General features: G+C 36.2%; 1 long non-coding RNA gene across 2 annotated transcripts in view; it reads left to right on the forward strand.

Moving 5' to 3' along the window:
• Positions 1-24,029, forward strand: part of LOC140255643 (uncharacterized) — a 76,674-nt gene that overhangs the window by 36,639 nt on the left and 16,006 nt on the right. The window contains exons 4-5 of one of the 2 annotated variants that reach the window (XR_011904516.1): positions 16,846-17,049; positions 19,342-19,526. This is a non-coding gene — a long non-coding RNA (uncharacterized lncRNA). Of the gene's footprint in view, positions 1-16,845; positions 17,050-17,904; positions 17,977-19,341; positions 19,527-24,029 lie in introns of those variants that run through there. The other variant, XR_011904515.1, reaches the window with a different exon arrangement.

Consider the following 24,029-nt stretch of genomic DNA (forward strand, 5'->3'; position numbering starts at 1 on the left):
AGTGGTGATGGTATCTTTCTGTTGGTCTCTATGAAGGCTGTTAATTTCCTTGGAATACCTTTGACCACAAGTAAAGATCAGGAGGAAATAGAAAGCTTGGACTTCAAAGAAAACATGTTTTTATGTCTACAACTGAAGATGAGAAGCTTAGGGAGGAGATGAAAGGGTGTTGCCTTATCCATTTTGACTTCCTGCATTTTCAGTGCAGATGTTTTCCTTAAGAATGGGTAACATCCTGATGCACAAGATCCTGCTATGCATCAAAGATAACTCTCAAGACCCCTTGACTTCAAAACCCATAACTGAATAGGTTTAACTTAAAATGAAAAGAGTTGTCATGCTTTGTAGGGGCAAATAAAGCAGGCTTAGGACAATTTGTTCTTCACTGGAGCTTCTCACTGCTGTGGGTATGTGTGACAACCTTTGCTGTTATTCTGCATTAAGCTTCAACTTAATAGCCCTTGCAGAAGAAGGGGGTAGAAATGGATGCTGTAGGAATGCCCTTCAAAAACTTTTCATAAAACTCGAGTATCTCAGTCTTTAAAGGGCATGTTATGTAAATTATCTGTCATAATTGTTCTTGGAAAAGAAGGTGAGATTTTGAGAAGGAAGATCGTTTAGATTGGTTGTCATTTATATGTAATATTGTATGAAGTCTTCTCTGTTGATCAATTAGTTTTATTTGCAAGTGGATGGAGGGGAATAAGAGGGTTCAGGAGAAAATCTATATCATATAAAGCCCTTCTCTAAATTACTGAAATTAAAGTCCCAACACTTTTTATTTGGTCAGTAGCAGTAAGTGAAAGCAACATAATATCTGCTTCTTAGTATTTTGAATTCTTTATCTGAAGTCAAGAAAAATGCCTTGATGATGCTGAGGGACACTGTAGGTACAAAGGAAATTAAACTGAAAGCATCTTTACTTAATGGCCATGACAGGTGCTTATGGTAAATGAGACCAGATGCTAAGTGGATAATCCTCTATTTTGGCTGCACTTTAGTTCTTTGACTTTTCTCCCTGTACTGTTTATACAAGTGCAGATTATTTATTAACTTATATAGATGTAAAATCATGATTTCATCATCATTTCAGTGAGTCTTACTGGAAAAAATGTTCACATAGACCCTAAAAGTGTTTAATATTCCTGAGAAAGCAGGCAGAGATAGGATTGTGTTTAGAGAATTACAAAGAAAGCTGGAAAGTTAATCATAATTCTTACTGATAATATTTGCATATAGGTATATATATATATATATTAATTTGCTAAGAATATTTGTGCAGCTTAGTTATCATCAGTGACTGGGGAGAAGAAGGAGAGCCCTCCTTTGCTACTTCTGTTAACAAACTGGTCCGTTCTGAGTTCAGCAGAATTTCTTACTGTTCATATGGAAATGACCAAAGAGTGTCTGTGAAATTGAGAACAACCATCTGAAAAATTACTATATTCAGGAAAATCTCATCTCCTTTTAATACATTCTATAGGTTAAAATTTATACCCCTTTTTCAGTAAGCTAATGTAGGAGTTGAATTGGGAAATACCTTTCACTCCTAAGTGGGATGGTGCTTTCAAAAATGTTTGAATTTCTCATCAGTCTCCTACAAATTTAGCTCTGAAAGCCCCTGAAAAAATCAGTGAAGTATTTCTCTCACAGTCCACCAAACTGATTAGAAAAATATTCATACTTAATACTGAGTTTATTCTTATCTTTCCCAAACTGGGCATGAAGCAGATCTGGTATATAAATTCACATGGAACCAATGACATTTGCAAGTACTTCCAGTGCTAGTAAATTTGCAGTCACATCTCCTCTGTACTTTGCTCTTCTGACTTAAATATACAAGCAATTTCCAAGATACAGTACATGCATTTTGTAACATTCTGTCATCTTTTCTAGTAACCCTTTAACTTTCCTAGGGTGAATTACAAATGTTTGCATTCATACAAGGCATAAACATAAATGCTGACAATGTCATGCAACAGTGACTTCTGTCATTCCTGCCAACTGTGTGGAGCTGTATTGTACAACAGCAGTTAGAACTTGGTGGTAGAAAAATAATAATAATAATACAGTGGGCTTTTGTGAACCTGTATGTTTGTGTTGCCAAATTCCTATTGAGTTTGACATCCTTTATTTCATTTCATTTTAATGATTTGTTTTTTTAAGGAGCACAAAACTTCTGCAAATTGTGTTACTGTTTCTTTACTACTAGGCTTGTCAAATTTTGTTTTGATATGTTTATTTTCCTTTTATTTAGTTTAGGAAATTCAGCCTAAATTTTGTCAGTCTGGAGGTCGAATTCTTTTACAAATGAGTACAAATTTGGATTAAATTGCCTAGTTTGGGAGAATCTCAGTGATGTCTGCTATCCTCCACTGATGGCTAAGAATTGGTCTCAGTGTTGCCACTGGAAATGAGAACAGTAGTGGCAATATAGAGGTCTAATTTGCAAGGATATTTTTAAATATCCATGACAGAATGGTGAAGGCAGTAGGGGACACAGAATTTCTTCAGTGTCCACCTTGTTAGAGACTTCTGTTTCCCGGTTTTATTTCAATTCTGTAAGTGAGTAGAGGCAGGGAGGTGTTAAATTACATCCCGTCTGTTCTCCAGTATTTGAACATGAGTATTGGACTGTTCAGAAGATTATTGATGTCCTCAGCAGCTCTTCCTTTTTCCTGGCAATGGTATTTTGCACATGACAGAAAAAGTGTTGTTCCTCTTTTCCAAACAGCACCTGTGTGATGGGCTCATTTGCTCAGTCTGTGGAATTAGAGCATGATTGCATTTCACCATGAGCAATTGTCTGGCTGCCTTTTCAGGCATTTACAAAAGTGTTCTCTTTGCTGCTCCCTGATCTGATAGGTACCTCAGGTTTTAAAATTCACACTGTTGCAGCTTGCTAGGAGCTTCAGGCAAGTCACTGAAGAGTGTCCCATTTACATCCAACCCAGAATCAGGGCACCTTCTTAGGAATAATGGAGTTAAGAAAGGAGACAGTTTTTTTCTTGAAGCTTTGTTAACCCTTGTGTGCTGGAGGAGCAGTGTGGTGATAGCTTTCAGGCTAGTATTAGCTGTTGGTTTTTTTCAGGTCTCTGAAAGACTTCCATGAAATAGAACTGAGAGTTTCTCCACAGTGAGGAGAGTCAGAAGTGGTCCATCTTAAAATGCAGGAAGTTAAAAGGAGCAGATTATGCTCCTTAGCAGATTAATGACTTACTGCCAAAACTTTTTCAGGTGCACCTGGCAAAACGAAAGCCTTTCAACAAAAGTCCAAGACTGTTGTCCCCCCCCTTTCTTCCTGCTGTTGGCAGTAGGATATATCTGTTGTCAGTGGTGCTCATCTGCTCCTAGAAGGATGGATAATTGCAGCTTGTGTGTTGGATGCTGTGTTTGTTGAGCCCTGCAACTTTAAAGCGTTGTTTATTAAACCAAACAAACAAGGGAATTAAACAGATTATAGTCTTATCGTACAGCAAGTGAAAGACAGAACGCACGTAATTGGAAGGAGGAGTGTTTTGACAGCTTCTGCAGATGGCAGCAGACAGAAGGGAGGATTGCATTCCTAGCATGTAACTTTTTACTAACAAGGTTCAAATAATTCTAGCAGTTCTTTTGAGGATATTGTATTTGTCACAAGAAGTATGATGGGATTTTTTTTTTTTTTTTTTTCAGTAGGTACCAATTATGATACTTTCACTGTTTTTTAATGGTTGAAAAGATGTTCTGAACAAGGACATTGTGAAATTTGCGTACTCATTTTTGAAGCAATGCTCTGATTTTTATTTATAATGCCGTGTTCTCTGGAAGGATCAGTAATTCAGTATTACCTCAGAGCCTTTGCTCTATTTGTCACTTAGCACTCAACAGTGCTTTCATATTCAGTATCATCTCTGGAGCAATACGTTTAAAAAGAAGATTATATCAGATTATTATTATTATTATTTTGTCAGAGAAACATATATAAATACAAAAATTGCACAGTGAAGAATTTCTTCTTGTATGTACTTTTTGGCTTTTGTCTTATTAAGAAAAAAAAAAAAAAAAAGAAGAGGATTTCCTTGGGGATTTTGCTTGTCTAAATCTATTTTCTGTCTACCATGTGAAATGACAGGCTATCCAAAATGCCCAAATATTAATTTCTGTGGCATGTCTGTATATTCATCTGTCAACCTTCAGTGAATTTTCTGGTTTTCTATTAGCTTGTCCCAAACTACTGGCAAGCTAAATTTCTCAAACAGGCATCAATTCACTGCATTAAATGCCTGTTCTGCCCTGCAAGATGTATTGATTATTTTTTTCTCAGCAAAGTGACAAATACCATTTTCATGACAATAATAGAGATTGATTACAATTTTATGGAGCAGAGAAGGAGCCAATATTACTGAGCAAACCTTGGGGCTTCTAAAAAATTGGAAAAAAATCGTTTGAATTAATAAAGAAATTAATGAATTCATCTGTTGCTGATGAAGCTGAAGCATTTTGGATATAATGAAAACTATGGTAAATGAATGATCATTGCTGAAGTGTGGCAAGCTTGAATGTAGTTATATCATCTAGTGCCTGAAATCATTCAGAGAAATGCTTATAATCCATTTTGAAGAGTTCAGACTAGAAAGGACTTATAGATCTATTTTTTTCTACAGATTTAGGTATGCATGATCATGTGCAAGTGAACGCTGTAGTGCTGTCTTCATCAGTGGAAGCTAAATCTGAAAAGCTGAAGAAATATTACCAGATTTTGCTTATTATGAGTATTTTAAATCTAAAGAAAAAATAAATTTCTTTAGGGCTATTTTGGCTCATTTTCATTTTTATTTTATGTTATCTAATTTGCTTGAAGTACAAACTGTAGATCAAAACTTTTCTACTGTTGTTCTCATTGTGTATCACCTTGTTCACTATTTAAATGAAGTTGAACAGATAGATCAAAATGAGGTTTCAATATGAGATTGAATATCTGTTTTTGACATGGAGTTAGATTATTCATGGCATTGTATCAAAGCAAATTGTAAAAGCAGAATTTACTCTGGGTGTAGTAACATTTACAATATGTATGTGTTTTTATATATTGTCTCAAAAAAAAACAAACCCTGCATATGGAAACTTTTCTACAAACAGGGTTTCATTTGTGTGATGTGACTGTAAAACCCACCTGTCTTATTCAATGTGATTGCCTAGTATCAATTTTAATACACTTTTAACTTCAGCAAATATATTTGCCTGGTTGAAGTACAATTGAAATACTACAGTGAGAGTGCAACGGATGTGAGCCTTTCAGACAAACTGAATGGCGGGGTGGAAGATAAAAATTACACTGATAACTGTAGTCTCTCTGAAATGGTGCTACAGTTTGCATATAGCTTATTGTCTGATCTTCTCCTTCAGGAAATATGAAGAATGGCTTAAGAATAGGAAATTGAATCCACTGGGCAAAGTTTACAAAGACAAGCCGGAGTTATATGAGTTATATGCAGAACTGAACAGTTGTATCTGTTGTACACATAACTCATCAGAGTGACTTGGAAAATAATGGTCTTGCCTCACCATTTATATATATATATATAAAAATCATGGCTCTTATTTTCTGTCAAGGCAGAACAAAGTCTGGTTTGAAGCCAGTTGCAAAGGAGAGTTTCAGAGTTGGGTGCAAGTAATTTTTATTTATTTATTTATTTATTTATTTAGGTTTGGCATACTTCAAAGTATTTCTTAAAGTTCTAGGTTAAACTGTGAAACTTAAAAGGATTTTTTTTTCTTCCTTTTTTACTTGAAAGAATCTGATAATATATTGTTTTCCTTCTGCTGAATCTCTAGATGTTTACGGGGAGAAAGCTGGTTATTTTAGAACAGGAGATTGCAAGAACTGCAAAGTGTCTTATTCAGATTAAAAGCAAGATAAACAAGTAAATAAGCAAGCACATCCTACCACAGATCTTGCATAGAGGTTAATGATTAAGATAGCAGTAGAGCCAATTTCCCCAGTTAGCACTAGTTTTGAACTCTTCTCATACTGCCTTTTCATTTACATATTAAATATTTTCATTGCAAAAGTTACTTCAAGATTATCTAAAACTGTTCAGGAGTATTTAAAGACAGAGGAAGAAAAACAGCACCTTCATTATGAAAAGGGATGGCTCTGACATTTAAAATGACAGCTGTAGTACTGAAACAGCTGGGGAATCTCAGGGTGAAATTTTTCAAGGTGGCAGCTCTATCTCAGGAGAAATGTCTTGTGAATGTCTCTATAGAAATAGTTGCAATTTAGTCTTAAAGTGGTGTGATTTTCACATGTGCAGTAATATTTTATTAATGGTGTCTTCCCCAAGTTCTTTGGAAGAAAAGTTGGCTAAGCCTCACCTTACATATCTGAAGTGGTTTCTGTAGGATGTGCACCTGGGATGTGCAAGAGTCCTGGTGTCATTCACTGCTGCTTATAATTTGTAAAATGATGGGCTACCTCTTGACGGTGCACTAACAAGAATATTTATGCCCCAAAAAATCGAGCAGTTCTATTGTTAAGGATTTAGGTACTATCAGTTTTCTCTCTGTTTTCCTTTTCTTGAAAAGAGAACTCTGCCCAAACCGGACTGAGAAATGATGCAGTTAACCTTGCGTGGAACCGAAGATGATCTAGCAAGGATTTAGAGCAGCCACAGTGCTGCATGAGCATGTTGGCTGTGCCACTGGCTTCAGTTTGGTCCTCCTCCATGTGCATCAAACTTGTCTGGTGCTTCAGCCATTCAGCCTGTCCAAACCTATTTGAATTTTATAAAGAAGTTGCTGAGAAGTCTTGCTGCAGTACTCCCTGAAGGAGCTGCAGTGATGAAGAAGGACCAGGGATAACCCATGTCCTCCTGAATACCTCAGCCTTGCTCCTGAGCCATAATGAACTTCATGCAGTACTAATGGAATGTCTTTCCACAGAGCGCCTTAGCACCTGAGTCAGGCTGTGTCCAGAATGATGTTGTCCAGCAGCATATAATAACTAAGGTGTCATATTTCATTAATGTTTTCTCGTTACTCTGCTGCAAAAGTCAGGAATATTACTTAAGAGTTGTTCCCTTAGCGATCAGTGTAGTCTTACTGGTATTGTGCCTCCACACCATTTTGTGTAACAGTAAAGTTCAGTAGCCATAAAATGGTGCCAGCAAATAAAATGTGCTCTATGACTTTTTTCCTAAACAAAATATTACCCTGCTTTATTTATAGCAAAGTCGTTCTCAGACTGCTCAAGACTAGGTGAATTTGTAGAAAAGTTGTTTTAAATATTACCTACAGCCTGAACATATGCAATCAGGAAGAAATGTATTACCAATGAAACAACACATAAAATTCCTCATAGCAGTACTTGCTGAATTTGCTTTTCATGTTCTTATTTTGGATTTGTTTGCTGAAAGAAGCACTGTAGAAATCTGACTTAACGCTGTGCAATACAAACTCATTTTTGCAACCAATTCTGGAAATGTAATGAGAAATTTGAAAAGACTTGCTTCTTATGATAATTTTCATTTTTAAACACAAATTCATTTAAAACAATTAAAATTGTACATAATGCTGGCAAGGAATTGATTATCTCAATTATCATATCATTTGATTTTTTTTTAATATGTTATTTCTGTAATGAAATCTTTAAGAATTTAGCTCGATGAAGGGCTGTGGGACGAAGCCCTACTTTCATGCAGTAGGTGAAGGACTCTTAAATCAGTCTCTGGAGTTATTTAACTGTCACCAATTACTCCTGCATTGTAAACAATCAAAGTGCTTGTATCTGCAGGCAGTAGATAACGTGCAAATCAAATAGATCAGCTCTGCCCAGATCCTTGAAGAGATTGTCCTGTCAACTAAAACAAGAATAAAAGATGTGATTGTAAATAACATTCGTGGGACAAGCAGGTTGCTAACATTCATTTAAAAATAAATAAAGAGCCACCTGTAGCAAGCTGCTGACATTAATTGAACATCCAGCAGAAAGCAGAGCCTTAAGAAAATTCCAAGCGTGTGTATGTTCAATTAGCTTTTTTTTCTGATTATTTTAAGTTACGGTTTGCTGCCTTCTGGCATAAGGGTTTCTTTTGTCTGTCCCTTGCAGTGAGGTGTAGCACATAGCTCTGTCCTTTCATGAGCTTTAGAAAACTGCAGTTGGACTTCTTTGAGTAATGAAGTGACTGAATTGAGAGATAGTACTAGTTTTTTACCTACATAAGGTTTGTGCATATGGACCATGGGGATTTTATTTTAATACTAGAATTATTCAGATTAGTATGTCCAGATAAATAAACAATTTTTTTTATTATTTTTTTTCTGGTTTTATTTCTTGTTACTAAAGATAATGAGAGAAAAGAAATGAGTCATTACCTATTATTTTTGATTGTTGAAGTGTTTCTATTGCAATCTATTTAATGAACAGGACAAGAAAACTGAAGGTTTAAGTGTAAGACTATTTAGCATGGCATCAACTACTACTAGTTATATCAATTTTAGTGACCTTCAGACTTATTTAATACTGCTGCACTGAAGTTATTAGAGCTTTGACAATTTGACTGATGGAGTACAAGAAAAGATCCCAGAATTGTCATATGATGACAGATATTTTCATTCAGAATTCTAGACTGAACCTGCTGTATGTTCATGATTGTGTTCATAGGTCAGGTAAGCAATGAGTCTTTTTCTTTTACTTCAAGGGAATGAGAGAATGGTTGCGGCAATTTCTTTATATTCAGTTTTGACAAAAATATTTGGTAAACAAACTAGCTGGAGAGAGAAGAGCAAAGCTGTTAAATGTCATTTTCTTGTATCGACTCTTTTTTTCTCCTAAAGATAGCTATTTAGTGCATTAGTGGATTTCTTTGCCCTTCCAGACTGGCTTCCTGTAGGTTTTACTGTGAAGTAGCAGGTGTACAATTCCAAAGTGTCTTTACAAGTGGCTCAGCAGGGCTTCCTATGCCATACATCCACTGGAGACAGCTCATCTGTTTAATCCTTATGTTTTAGTCAACCTTTCTTATTATGCGGACAGAGCTCCCATGCTCAGCTGGATTTTGACTCTCAGAATGAATTGATGGAGCTCTTTGATCTTTGCTGTGTATTGCATCTGTTTCATCTTTCATCTTAATGCATGATCTTCCTAACTCCTCGCTGGTGATTTATTTATTTATTATTTATTTTCCACTTGAGTTCATCAGTTTTACTTTGTTCCTTCTGACATGTCTTTTTACGTACTATGAACTTGTTTGTAGAACTTAATCACAATTAAGTTGGTATGGGTGTTTAAAAACATGGGCAAAAACCTAGCCAGCATGTTTTATTTAGGGCTGGCACTTAGCATCCTAGAGACTTGATCAGAATTGTTACACTTAATTTATAAATTCTTTTCAAACTTGCAGATTTTTGTTCCTAGTGAGTGTGATAAATGGGGGAATTATCAAAGAATAAGAGGATGTCACAGTGTATACTTTTGAAGTAGGCTGCTACTGGATATCAAAATCTGAACTACAGCACTGCTGGGCAGTGCCAATATAAAGCAGTGCTTTCTTGAACTGTAGCCTAACACATGAGCATATGTTGAAGTTCATGCCTGCTAGGGGCACAGTCTAAATTTCTATTCAAAATTAGCACCTCCTTAGGTGGGGATAAAGCAGGGATAAATTGTGGACTTATTTTGCTCCAGGCAGTTTTGATTAAACCTATTCAGAACTCTAGGTTTTTTTTTTTAAGTGGAAAGTTACTGTTAACTTACCTCCAGTTTTACTATGATAACTAGTGATGAATTCCCCTTTTCTAAATGAAACCTGAAAAGGGACAATTTAGATGATATTTTTTTAGCTTAAAGTAATACTATCAACAAAGCATTTTGTAATGGTATATTTGATTCCAGCATTTATGCAAGAAAGCTTAAGTTCCCTTCTTGAAAAGATTTAAATCGGTGTTCTATTTTTGAGTGACAGTAGCAATTTAATTCCTCTAGTGATCATTAATGCTAAAGTGGCAAGCACATTTTCAAGTGAGCAAAGAGCATTTGGTCTGCAACAGCTAAAATCTCAAGGAGTCCTTGCTCATAAGAGGTTTGATATATTTCACTGCAGTGCAGCATCTTTAATATATGGCATTGCACAAGGCTATTTCTTGTTTTCATCCATAAAATGGTCATATTTTTGGCTTAAAAATGCTTAGGGAATAGGCATCATTTGGGTGCTTTTGTTTTTTTGTTTTCTTTTGTTTTGTTTGTTCTTCCACAGGAGAGGGCTCCTCATGTGGAACTTTTGCTTCCCTGTGTGGTGAAGCCTGATGCAGTTGACTGTTGTGTGTTGGAGAAACTGGAGGAAATTTCATGTGGAACTGGAAAGGGATCCTTGAGTGATGCTTTTTTGGTCATCTAAGTATGATCTTTTTGGTCATGGTGCACAGGAGTCCTTTGATATTTTCCTGCAAACACAATCTTTTAAAGTGGAGAGAAAAAAGTATTTTTTCCTTTTGAGCCTGCTAGGATTTATTTAAAAAGAATACACAACTGTGCAGATTGAACTTGAACTTCCAGAAGATTAGAGTATCCATGCTGTTCTGGTGACTTTGAAAACTTTAGTGACGTACAACACAGACATGTATTCCTTACCACAAGAATTTGCAATGTTTGTTTTGGAATTAGTCTAAAAAATGAGTAATGTTAGGCTTTGTTTCACGGTGACAAAGATAGATAGGAATGTATATAACGATAATTTCCATAATGAAACATTAAAAGACCTTGATGTTGTACAATGCAATTACATCTGCTGCAAGAAAGTGTATTTGTTGTCTGTTATAATAAATATCATTATTCCTCCCGACTATATTTCTCTTACTGTTGTACTTTCTTTTAGCTACTGCTTGATGTAAGACTCTGTATGAACTTGCTGTTCTGAGATTTTTATGAAAATGGTTGCACGGTTGGCCATCTTGTCTTCTATTTAAAATTATTATTTTATTTTCTCTCTGGAGTTACAGCTTTTTAACTGTTTTGAAATTAACCGGGTGTAAAGCATTCTCCGTCAGAAAATTAACTAATTGTATTGAAAGCATCTTATAGCAATCTGGAAAATTAATGAAATCCTGAATGCCCATGTTGGGTAGTTTCATGATTTGAGACCTACCTTTGGAAAATCCAAATCCAAAGCATAACTATAGCAACCACTTTACTTTTATTTAAATAATGATTTATAGACAGGCAATAAATAAAAATCCTACCTGCCGTGTATTTTAGATTATTTTGCTTTGTTTGGAATGCTACACATTGGACAGGCTATGTCTATAAGGTACCAGAGTTTGATTCAGCTAGTGTTTTCATCATTAGTATTCTACGTGCTTCATTTTTGTACAGAAAAAAAAGAAAAATGGATACTTTAGAATACTTCAGTTGTAAGTGCATTTTTTTACTTTTGGGAAAAAAAAAAAAAAAAAAAGTACAATATGACCTAAAGAAACTGCATTACTGTAACATAGCAATACGTTTTCACCACCGTGTTTTTCACTCATTGTTGTCTCCAGAATCTGTTTAATTCAGATGTCATTTCACTCTTTGTTTCCATGTATCTGTCTGCCGTCCCATAAGCATAATGAAATTCATTCCAGTTTAGTGCAGGTAGGAACTTTTTGCTTTAGAAAAGGCTTTTTAAGTGCAAAATTGAGAAGGAATTCCTGCACACTACTTTCTTGCAAAATGGTGCCTTCAGGGAAGAGCTACTGCCAGCTTCTGGAGCTCTGCGGCTCCGATGTCTCACTTGACCTAATGAGGCCCTCTTTCAGAAGTTGCTCTGTATATGGGAAAAATAATCTTTCTGTTACGACAATGCAAGATTTTCTTGCCTTATCTTACAGAGTGATGTAATGGTACTAACAAAATTATTTAATCCAGAATTGTGCAGTGTTGGCATTCTGAATGTGTGTGAATGACTTGCTTTCTTTTTAATTTTCAGTTGTTATTGTTCAGTAAGATAGAATTACTTTGGTAGATTTCATTTTACTCTTGGCTTCCTATTCACATGAGTTTTGCTAATTGCCAGGTATGTAACATATTTCACTGGATTCTTGGGCTGAATTAATTAATTAATTAATTAATTTTGTCATTCTGTGTCACAGAAATTGCCTAATGTGTTGTGTGAAGTCATCCTGACATTTGTTGTACTAAGTAAGTCTCATCATGGATAGGCAGTAGATGGGAATTACACTGGGAAAAAATTGCTCTGTGTACACACTTGTGCTTTTCCTTGGGTACGTGCTACTGAACTTTGTTAAAGATGAGATGTTTAGCTACAAGTGTGGGTGACTCAATATCAGTGAAAGAAAAATCAGCTTTGGGGCTTACCTAAGAGCTGTTTAGAGCAGAAGTCATCAGCTCATATGTGCTGATGATGAGGGAAAAAAAAAAAAAAAAAAAAAAAGGTTGTTATCCCTTTTCTTCCTTGATCGATTCATGGAGTGTAAGAAAGGTCATTTTTCTTACAACACGTTAATATTTCACTTTAGTTCATTCTGTTCTAAGAATTGACACAACATGTGGCCTCTTCACACCTGCCTTGAGGAGCTTCCCCCTGGAGAAGCTACACATGACCATTGCAGACATTGTTCAGTGCCGCGAAACTTTATGTTTTCATTCCATTTGATGTGCAATATGTGCAATTTATGATAAAGGCTGATTCTTGATTTGCACTGCTAAAAATACAGTAAAATAAATCCGTGGCTATTTTTGATGAGTATGACATGCCAAAATGAGAAATTATACCAGAAGCTCTCTGTCTGTAGCTACATATGTTCTTTCTTGGAATTAAGAGGGAATCAATCAGTGGGTGAAGGGATTTGTGGGTTGATGCATAACTGAGCATCTGAAGTTCTCGATTTCATGAAGAGGTTCACTGCAGGAGGACACTGTCTTTCATATGCTTGCTCTGCCATGTGTGTGATTCCTTAAACTAGCCAGCCGGCATCTGTGCAGTGTCCTGCTCTGACTTTATGTACTTGTATTTGGCCTTAGTTTCTGTGTTCTTGTCGCCAAATGTGCGGACTCTATTAATTGTGAGCCACTGAACATTAAAAAATAATTTAAAAGCCCGCTTCCCTGCAAGGTGAAGAATATTCCTTTCATTAATCTGTCCATTATTTTAAATGTATAATTTACATATAATATGCATGTATTTTCACTTAAGTTTTTTAAAGAAGTACTGAATTGAAGATGTGCATGAGTACAAATGGAAGGTTTTTCAGGCTGAAGTTTTTATGGTTTACATAACTTAAAAAGTCATCTAATGTCTGTCTGAGACTGTGCAATACAATTGTTATGGTTTATCAAAACATTTCAGAATATTCTTACAGGCGTAATTCATGTTATTGGGTATATCTCCCATAAATTTTGCCAACTCTGGTGCTTTTTTTTTTTTTTTTTTTTTTTTTTTACCTCAGCCAATTCATATATTAACAGAATAATTCAGTTTCAAAGAGACCTCAGGAGGTCAACTAGTCAACGGCATCCTGGCTTGTATCAAGAATGGTGTGGTGAGCAGGACTAAGGAAGTCATCCTGCCCCTGTACTCGGCATTGGTGAGGCCTCACCTCGAGTACTGTGTCCAGTTTTGGGCACCTCAGCACAAGAAAGATATGGAGGTACTGGAGCAGGTCCAGAGAAGGGCAACGAGGCTCGTGAAGGGCTTGGAGAATCAGCCCTATGAGGAGAGGCTGGGGAAGCTGGGGCTGTTTAGCCTGAGGAAGAGGAGGCTGAGGGGAGACCTTATTGCCGTCTTCCAGTACCTGAAAGGTTCTTACAGTGAGAGTGGGGCAGGTCTCTTCTCACTAGTGACAAGTGACAGGATGAGGGGAAATGGCCTCAAGTTGCGCCAGGGCAAGTTCAGGTTGGATATTAGGAAGAACTTCTTTACAGAAAGGGTGGTTAGGTACTGGAATAGGCTCCCCAGGGAGGTGGTTGAATCGCCATCCCTGGATGTGTTTAAGAGCCGTTTGGATGTGGTACTCAGGGATATGATTTAGCAGAGTGGTTTTGTTTTTTTTTTTTTAGAGATGGGGTACTGGTTAGGCTGCGGTTGGATTTGATGATCTTCAAGGTCTTTTTCAACCTGGACAATTCTATGATTCTATGATTCTATAGTCCAGGGTCCAGCTCAAACAGGGTTAACAATAAATTCAAATCAATTTTGCAGCCTATGTTATTGCTAACAGAGAGAGCAGTACTTCAATGGACCAGTCATTCCACTGATGGCTAGGTATAGAAATATGTAAATAATTCTTGCCCAGTAGATCTCTGTCATGCCTGTATCCCTCATCCTGGGTGTGACAGAGGAGAGCACAAATGACCAGCCTAAAAGCTAAGAGTAGAGTAGGTGAGACTTATTCTATGTCTTTCCACAGTGTCCTCTGAAGTAAGGAGAAAAAAAAGCATGACAGAAAAGCCTGATATATTTACTGAAAAATTGAAAATATACAAATGTAAGTGCTGCTTGGGCACCAGATTTTATCCTTCTTTCATGCTGCAATTCAGACTTTCAATTTGGATGTGTTAGAGACCATCCATTTGTTTCCCAGCTGTGCCAGCTCAGATCTGCTCTGTCAGCTTAGAAACATAGTCAGGTCCATGCTGGTTGCTGGCTGGAGATACTGCTATAGGCAAGCTTATATGTCTGATGGTTTGATTCACCTTCTGGAATTGGTTTTTACTCAGCCTCCTATTCCTGTGTACTTTCCAAGACTCCCTCATTTGCTATACACAATGATTTCACCTTGTCTTATACTTATCTGTCAGGATATTAGGAACAAGACAACTTCTTCATTTTTACAGGCTGTCTATAAAAGCAAGATCTGATTTGGGTACAGCAATTGAAATAAGAAATAATAATGTATAATAGTCTTCCTTAATTTCTGAGTAAAATTTGCTTTGTTGTAAATATTTTTACAAAATGAATTAGTCATTCTAGTTGAGCTAGGACTGATCTTTCTAACAGTGTGTCTGCTGTAAAATTGATGACAGTAGGGTGTGAAAGTGCTTGAGCTAGATCTCAACTTCTTAACAACTCGAGTTTAAGTAGCAGAGCAGAACTGGTGCAGTCTTCAATATCTGACCGAGAAGCTGAGATAATACTTGATTAGTGACTCAAAATGACTGGATGGATGGCATTACATTTGAGGATGACATTTATTTTCCTGCCTTTATCCTTTTCAACACATATCAGCAAGCAATTAGTTGTGTTTTGACCAGTAACAAATATCGTAACTGTTCTTGTATATGGCTTTGCAAGCTTTCTAAATGAGACAGATCCATGAAAGAAAAATTTGACTCGGAAAGACGAAGCAGATTCTGGCAACACTGTAATTTCAAGGAGTGCAGTCAAGTATAATTGATACTCCCACAAGCTGTTGTTTTCTGACTGTTGCTATTTTGTTTGGTTCGCGAGAAAGTGTGAAAATTTTATCTGACTTTTATGTGATAACCTTCAAGAAAAAATGTATTGTTTTCAACTGAAATGTTAAAAACCAAGGTCTTTTCTTTCTTGTTTGTTTGTTTTGTTTTTGTGTGTGTTTTTTTTTTTAATACTTAAAGTTGTTTGAGATAAGATGACACAAATGAGTATGTGTGGTATTGCTGGGTAGAAATTTTAATTTGAAACTAGCCTTTAAACTGAAGTAAATGTAGGATCACATTTCCTGACAATATGTGGCTTTAGAAAAGGGACCGTTAGTCCAAGTGCTATGTTAACTAGAGTAACACAAATTAAAAAAGTGGACAGAAAAATTTTTGCAAGATCTAATAAGTTAGTATTAGTTGACAACCGCACGTAGCTTTAACTTATTAAATGGAATTATCAGAAGGCGTTTCAAAGTTATCAAGTTTTATGCTGGAATGCTGGGCTGTGATGGTATTTCTGCTACTGCAATATTTTTTCTACTTTATATCAATTACCTTACAGTACTTTGTTGTGCATTCAGTTCATATATGGAAAAAAAGAGAAGTCTTGAACCACCAACACAAGATCATTAGACATTCCAGTAAACAAAAAGATGAAGCATTGTTTTTTAGTGCAATGCTGAAATTGTCTATTGGCTTATATTTCATTAGCATGTTTTTATATTTTGAGTGCATAAAATATTTGTGTTTTTAACCGTCTCAATGTGTTGGCTTTGCTAGTTGGAATTTATAGACTATTAGACTTGTTGAGAGGAAGATGTATACAGAGAAGCCTTTAATGGTAGCTAACTGCTTCTGTGGGCCCAATTAAGACTACCCAACTGTGAAACTCAGTCTCTGGAGTATCAGTGCAGTAAGCTTGCCTGGATTTTTTGAGATGGAGGGGACGGAGGTCTGGAATAAGGGAATATCCACAGAAGGCATGAAGAAAATAAATAAATAAATAAATAAGAATAGGGATAAAAGAAACCCAGATCTCATAGAAACAGAACAGTGACCAAGCGTCAAACTTTTAATATGTGGTATTAAGTAGTCTCGGGTCAGCTTTATGTATGTGCCATATTTTGGACTGGAAGCTGTAGTAGCTGTGCCTAGGATCTGGATGTGTTGCTGGTCCAAAATCAATCTTGTCGTTCCTGAGACGCAATGAGAGATAATAAGTACTATTCACCTGATTGCCTTCCTGCTCTGAGACAGCTGGTGACGCTTGTCTTCCTGATAACCAGGAGTTTCAGATCTAAGGCAGGGATAAAGAAATGCTGGGAGCTTGCTGAATCTAAATTTGACAGTCGATGGCTGTGTAGAGGGTCAGGAGGGATAGAATCTCTGACACGTATAAGAAAGGAACAAAATTTATCTGCTCTGGTTGCAATGATTAGATGTCTCTTTGTCTGGCTTTCTTACAGTGGATGATTGATTGTACCCGCCAGCTGGCTAATATCATAATTAACAAAGTTGCTACCATGTCTGAGAAGTTTAATCGAAAAAATTGCTGGCAGTATGATACCATTGTCACAGAGATCACAAGCACTGCAGTGTCGACTTTTGTACTGTTGGAGCCACAGGACTATGTAGATGTGGAGAGAAGTCGTTCGCTGGGATAACTAAAGGTATGTTCCTTTCCCCATACCTTTCTCCTGTGTCTGTGCACTTGAAAAATGTAGTGAATGGGTCTTTGATGGTATCTTTCATTTCAGTGTGACACATGAAGCTATTCTGTTGTATTTTAAAGCATTGGCAATGGCAATTTTGAATGCGTTATCAGTGCATCAAAAGGGAGATAGCCAAAACTGTAGTTCAATACTACTCACCTTTTTGAGGTGTTCTTCGTTGTCTTGTCAGATGGTTTTTGAAAAAATACAGATGCAATATTTTTCATAGATACTTTTCTCAGTCGTAGGAATTATAAATGCTGTTGACAGCCTATTTGGTAGGAACTTGTAGTTCAATTCAGTTTTTGTTTCGTAATGCTTCTTTGCACTCAGTTCTTCAAGTCAGAATGCAACTTGAAAGGCAGAAGAAGGAAAACCCTGTATGCTTGCATTTTTAATTCACTGTTAAGATATCTTGTTAAAATATTCTCCTTTATATATACATATTTGTGTGTGTATTTGAAATGCAAGCAGCATCGGTTCCATCAGCTGAAAAGCCTCTTCATAGCACTTTTATAAAACATTGCTTGAGAATGTTACGTATTCCTTTTGCATGTTTCTGTAGTTTTCCAAGTTAAAAATGACTCCACTGAGCTCATCTTCTCTGCGGATGTATTTTACGTGTGTGGTGTGTGTGTGTGTGTGTGTGTGTGTGTGTGTGTGTGTACGCGCTCTGCGTGGTAGTTCAGTTATGCTCTGGAGTATGTGTTGAAAATGCCAGCCTGACATATTGCTAATGAGTGTGCATATTGACAGTGACGGGGGCGTGTGTCTGTCTGTGTGCCATATATTAAAACAAAAAGAGGAGGGAGACAGAGACAGAGAAAGACAGAGAGACACAGAAGGAAATATTGGGATGGGAAAGAACAGTTTATTTACATTACGGTATGTCAAAATGTTATTGTGGCTAAAAAATCCATTTTAAATAGAAATGAGATAGCATATGACAATTCCTTCTCTCTCTCACAGGAGTTAATATGACCATGGTGAGAGTAAGCAAAAACAATTTGTTTTAGTATTATTGGGGTTTATTTGCTCTAACAATTGGTGCCAGATTCTAAAATTTGGGAATGTATTCTTTGCATTGTGTTTCAGTTCTGTAATAAGCTGTCCCTGAGTTTTCTGTTGCTCTTCTTTGTGTCTTTACAGGTAAAATAGTTTTGAGCATTCAGATCAAATTGTTGCAGTAAATGTTTGAAGGAATGCTTTGCTGTATAGCTAACACAGTTGATGTTATTTAAAAACAAAATATTTGGGAGATGTACTCTTTTCTATTTTATAATTTACTGTTTTGATTTAAATAACTATATAGCTTTGAACTGATGCAAATGTCATAGCAATTTCAAACTAATCCTGGCTTGTGTTTTTGGTGGGAGAATTTGCAATTCTCAGTCACTTAAATTTCAGAAAAATTATTATCAAGTAGTAGACCAAATTGGAAGTGCCAACCGAAGCCTTCTTTTATTATTATTATTTCTTTATTTGCTAATAGTCTGTGCCTTAAAAGACAGTTCTGTTCAGAGGAAGAAATACTTTTTTCCAGGCCATAAAAATATTTCTATAATCGTGATTATTGCTACCATCAGTAACATATTCCAGGTTTTAACTTAGCCTACTAAATCTGCGGCTTTTCAAGAGGTGCTAAGTAAAATTTAAAAATCGATATTTTATTTTGAATGGGTAATGCCGAGAACAGTGGCAAAATAGATTTGTATTGTAATTGCAGACAATAGGGAAGATTAAGTTACTAAAACATTATATTGTTGTTCTAAACTAAACCCTGTAATATTTGATGTAATTGAGACTATGCATTGTTGGAACTCAGTTGGAGTATCAAATGGTTGTGAGGATTAGAGCAGACAACTAAAGCAATGTCAGATAGATGTGGCTGGATTTTAACAGGATTATCTTCTGAGATGTGTAGAAATGAGCTCTTGTAATAGTTTCAGAGGAATTAATAATTTTAGTAAAATGTTAATGGCAGATGTGCTAATATAAAGAGTTAGAAGATTAGCGATGCATTCTTTTGCATGGAAATAAGAATATAATAAATGTCCTGCAGGTGACTGAAGCTGCTGCAATTTTATTGGAGATTAAAGTTTGATTGACCTTTGCTGAGGTGATTAACCCTCCTGAAATTAAAAGGCAGTGCTAAATTATTCTGTCCAATTTAAATGCAAACACAGAACAGTGTGCCGTGTCATTCAAGTGAAAGGGAAAAAAATGTTTTAATTTTCCTTTTGCACTCAGTGAGCTGTGCTTGCAGACGGTGCATGACTGTGCTCTGCTGGAGCTGCCCAGTGGCATCCTTTCTCTGCTCTGCTTGTCGCCGCTGAAGCAGCAGTGCCATGGGGACGCCGAACCTGGGAGCAGCTGTCTGAGACAAACCATCATGCAGGGATATCAGCAGAAGCGCGTGGAGGCACATCAGTAAGGTAAGCAGTAGAAAGCACAAGTGAAATACTTTATCTCCTGGTTTTGACCTCAAACTGGCTGGAACGTGCATGAGCAGGATCATAATACAGGTGAGGGGTTCTGCTGAGCCTTCAAGGGAGCTTGAGGGAGCTGGGCTGCTCACCTGTGACAACCATTGTGGAATTAGATGTAAAGAGTCGTGTGTTGCCTTATTTTCTTCTCCCTGACCCTTAATTGTCATCTCTATAAGTGTGCAGAAACGTATGTTTTGACTGACAGCGCTTCCTTGAGAGCAGCTCAAGTGCAGGTGTGGGAATGGTTGCACCACTTGAACATACTGATCCCAGTCCTTCAAACCACATGTGCGCATGTACTTAGGTCTGAGCCAGCACGAGTAGGATCAGACCATGGGGTTAGTAGTTGCCTAAAGCCTGTGGGAGATTACTTGCTGATGTCAAGTCATGCAAATGGTTTTTGGAGTCACTGTTGCTGTGCACTTGAGCAGACTTGGAGAAACTAGTAATCTTTGAATTAATTTGTAATATATTGTGGGACTTCACAGTGCAGCTGGTAACTGTGTGCACACTATATTAGCATATAATAAATATTACAGACCTGAGTGATGTGTTCACTCTAAGTTTCTTTATAGATCTTTCATAAAACATTGAATGTATTTAAATTCCTCCCAGTTGACCTGTCTTGCTCTTATCTTGTTTAAAAAATAAAAATAAAATAATGAATGCTAGGATTGGATTTTTTTGTAGTGAAATAGTTTTGCTTTTCTCAGAATGAGAGGTTAGTGTCTTATTATAAAACGCCATACGGCTTAAAAGCAGTTCTTGAGGATTGAAGAGAATTTGAGAGCTTAGATTTAGAATAGATAGAAATACTATAGTTGGATTCATTTTAAATTTGTCTCTTTCTGGTGAGCAACAATGGTTAAAGATTTGTGACAAAATAGCAGAAGATTCAAACCAGGTTAGTTACCTGAGGCTGAGCTTGCACAGAAGTACTTGTAGCATCACTGCCTCTTTCCTTTGCTAACCCAAGAAGGGAGGCAAGTGGAACAGATCTCCAGCCAGGGGTGCTTGTGGTCCTTGGCACAAAGTGTTCTGCATCAAACTACGTGGTATGCCATTCCATATCCACTTCTCTTTGACTGTCTGAGGAGTGATAAAATGGTTCTGTGAAGCCTTTTTCTTGCATGCCAGTATCATCAATGTAGAGAGTTGCAGAAGGGCTGCTTTCTCTGTTTAGCTTTGAGTGGACTTTCTGCCTAGTAAAATTCCCCTATTTATACAGACACAAAATGCTAAAAAGACTATGAATATGCCACTTAAATTCTATGTTCTTATTTTTCACCAAGAAAGACTTCGTACTGCATTTGTCAAGACAGGGAAGTCCAAGGAATTGTAGTTCAGAAATTAAGGACCCTGCGGTTGTGGCTCACTTCTGTCTAGGCTTTTCATTTACACTTTAAACAGCCTTCTGAGAGATGAGCTGCTGCTTCTGGGACTTGGTGAGGAAAGTGAGGAGTAGATAAAAGCAAAACTTGTGGTGGAGTGACCTAAATGGAACAGCTGGCAAAAGCATAGAGGGGGTTCTCCAGGGTACTGAATTATACCTCCAGGCTTGGATTAGTGGGATGTTTAACAAAGAGATCCATTTGCCAAAAGGATCTCTGCCTGATTTTTAATTACGGAGATAGCACTCCCTTCAACATTTGTAAATTACTGAGCTTTTTTCCTGTAGTAAGGTGTAGAGAACTAATTGTTGGCTTTGGGCTCTTGCTTCTTATTTCTTCAAACTACAGGTTTTGCACTGTCTGGATTAACCCTATAAATACTGGAGAAATGAAATATTGCCATAGCTTTTCTTATGAAAAAGATGCGTTCTCTATATAAAAATAAACTTTAAATTTGTATATGTCATAGTGCTAAGAGTGCTTGGAACATACTTTTTAATAAAAATTTAGGAAACCAGTGTTTCATAGGATCTTTTTAATAAGTACCCATCCTATTTTAGTTAACAATAGGTATATATTCATCACCCAGCGTTTTTTCAAATTTTAGTAGTTGCATCTCTCCATCTCCCTGTGTATTTTAGAGTAGAGCAGTGCAGGAGAGGAAAACAAGTGGGGCTGCTTGTGTGAGAAATTCCTATTTTATTAGCGAACTTTAGTATGACTTTCATGCTCCATATGCACTCTGCTATTTTATATTGTCAATTAGTCTTGCCACACATTTATTATGACTCCACATAAAATGAAAAAAAAATGCAAGAAAGTATGATACTCTAGGAGTCCAGAATATATTCAAAGGGTGGTGCATCAGGACAATTCATGATGAAGTAATAATGTGAGCAATACATGTGATCAGTGAAAAGAGGCTCCTAAATGTGTTTTTGTGTTAAGTGACAGGTATAGGTAGAACAGACAGGAGAGTGCAATAAAATATTTCTGGAAACTTAGTTGTAATATTTACTAAAGCTGATTACCTTAGGCAAAAAAGAGAACAGGGTGATGCAAGGAGGCTAGGATGTTGTTGCTGTACTCACTTCCTACAGATTGCAACATGTAGAATATGAAGTTAGTCCATACAGCTTCTGGTTTGCTCTTTCACAAAATTGTTAATCAAGTATAGGAAATTCTAGAAACAATTCACATAAGATTAAGTAATATTCACTATATGTCAATGTAAATAAGTCATATGAGAGACCAAACAACTGCTTAGCCTGTAGTACAACACATAGCTGATTCTCTCTTGCAGCAGAGAAATTATTACATCATGACTCATTTCCCCAGCCATGATGGCATACGGAATTAGACATACTTCTAGGATGACCTGGTGCTTTCCTTTAGAAACCATCTTTTTCAACATTGTGATATTTAACTACATTGGCAGTAGTTGGGATTATTTGAATAAAAAACACTTCAAAATTTTTTCTTTTTTTTTTTTTTTTTCTGTAAGCTTTATTTTTCTTCTGAACTCTGTCAACATCCTCTCAATATTCTGCTCTGCCAATAGCTAAATGAAAATTGGAGGTGTGATAATCTTTAACTACAGTATATATTAAGCATTTTCCATATATCTTTAATGACAGTACAATTCATGCTTTTCCATATAGAAGATATTTTCTAAATAGTGATGTATGCACTGTAATGTGACCACAAAATGCACTGCGATATCAATACCTATGTAGGATTAAATTTTAAAGTTTTAAAAACATTAGCAGTGAAGTTCATAACGAAAGCTACATATTCTGTGTTGTAGGTTTACACATGATGAAAATGTATTATGTATTCCAGCCCAGAAGTAACCCTAGAACTAGGACAGAAGATGCAAGCTGACTAGTCTGAATAAACAAATTATATGAATTTGGAAATAAAATTATTCTGTCTTTTTTTTTTTGTTGTTATGGGAAGAATAAATTAGCTATAAGTAACAAAAATTGTAAGTTCCTTTCAAGCTTCTTTTAAAAAATTAGTAAATTACCTAGGTGATCATTTTATCAGTCTTACAATTTATGGAAAACTAGCAACAGGTTGATGATGGAATTTTTGCCCATCAGACTTGCTTAGCTTAATGGAAGTGTGCATAACAGAGAACTGAATTTGAATAACGCAAATAGCTCCATATGAAAACTTTTGAAGAATAATGACTGATCCTTCATTCAGTTTCCTTATTTATTAGAATTCTGTTATAAGTATGTAGATTCTTATATGGCTTTTGTATTTTTGCTTGTTTTCAAGTTGTCATAAAACTTTGTAGGTCAAAGTGCAAGGCTTTTTAAGTATTTTCCATTTTAGATTCTTTAAAATGAATAGCAAGATAAATTTCTAGAAGCTTTACTTTAAAGTAGACTAAAAGATATCCTCGTTGAAGAAATTAAATTGAAAATGAAGTGAGTGAGTTTTCATTAAAAATTGTCTGAGTGGAAATGAGAACAACTTGGACCATCGTGTTCAACAGTTCAAAAACTGCTTGAGGAGACATTAACTTTTTAAGTCCTGTCTGAATAATCACTAAAGTTTTAGTCAGAATTGAATCCACTTTTCCATGTGGAAATGTTGAGGCAAACATTTATATCAAAAGATATAGTCCAATTTCTGAAAATACAGACCAATTAGTGAGATTTAATTTAGATATTTGTTACTGAGTATGCATCATGTATATGTTAGAGATGATTTACCATTATTTCCTTGTCTTATTTGCAAAAAGAGACTCCTACTTATTGAAATATTACTGAAGAATCTAGCTTTCCCCACAAATTACACACTTTTTGCATAAATGTGCCTAATTACCTGAATTCAGTTTTGATTAGCAGTGTTAATTGATGCAGCTGTGGATGGGCTCTGTTTACCTAAATTACCATGTGCAAACAGCAATACGTCTGAAAGTGAATATGCTAAACTGAAAATACTAATTAGCTAAGACAGATTGTTATTCAAGTCACATCTCAGAGCTTTTTAATGAAAGCCTGAATGTGTCAGGGCTTTATGGTGTTCAGACAGAAATGTCTAT

Source organism: Excalfactoria chinensis, chromosome 1, assembly GCF_039878825.1.
Source record: "Excalfactoria chinensis isolate bCotChi1 chromosome 1, bCotChi1.hap2, whole genome shotgun sequence".
NCBI classification, from domain to species: Eukaryota; Metazoa; Chordata; class Aves; order Galliformes; family Phasianidae; genus Excalfactoria; species Excalfactoria chinensis.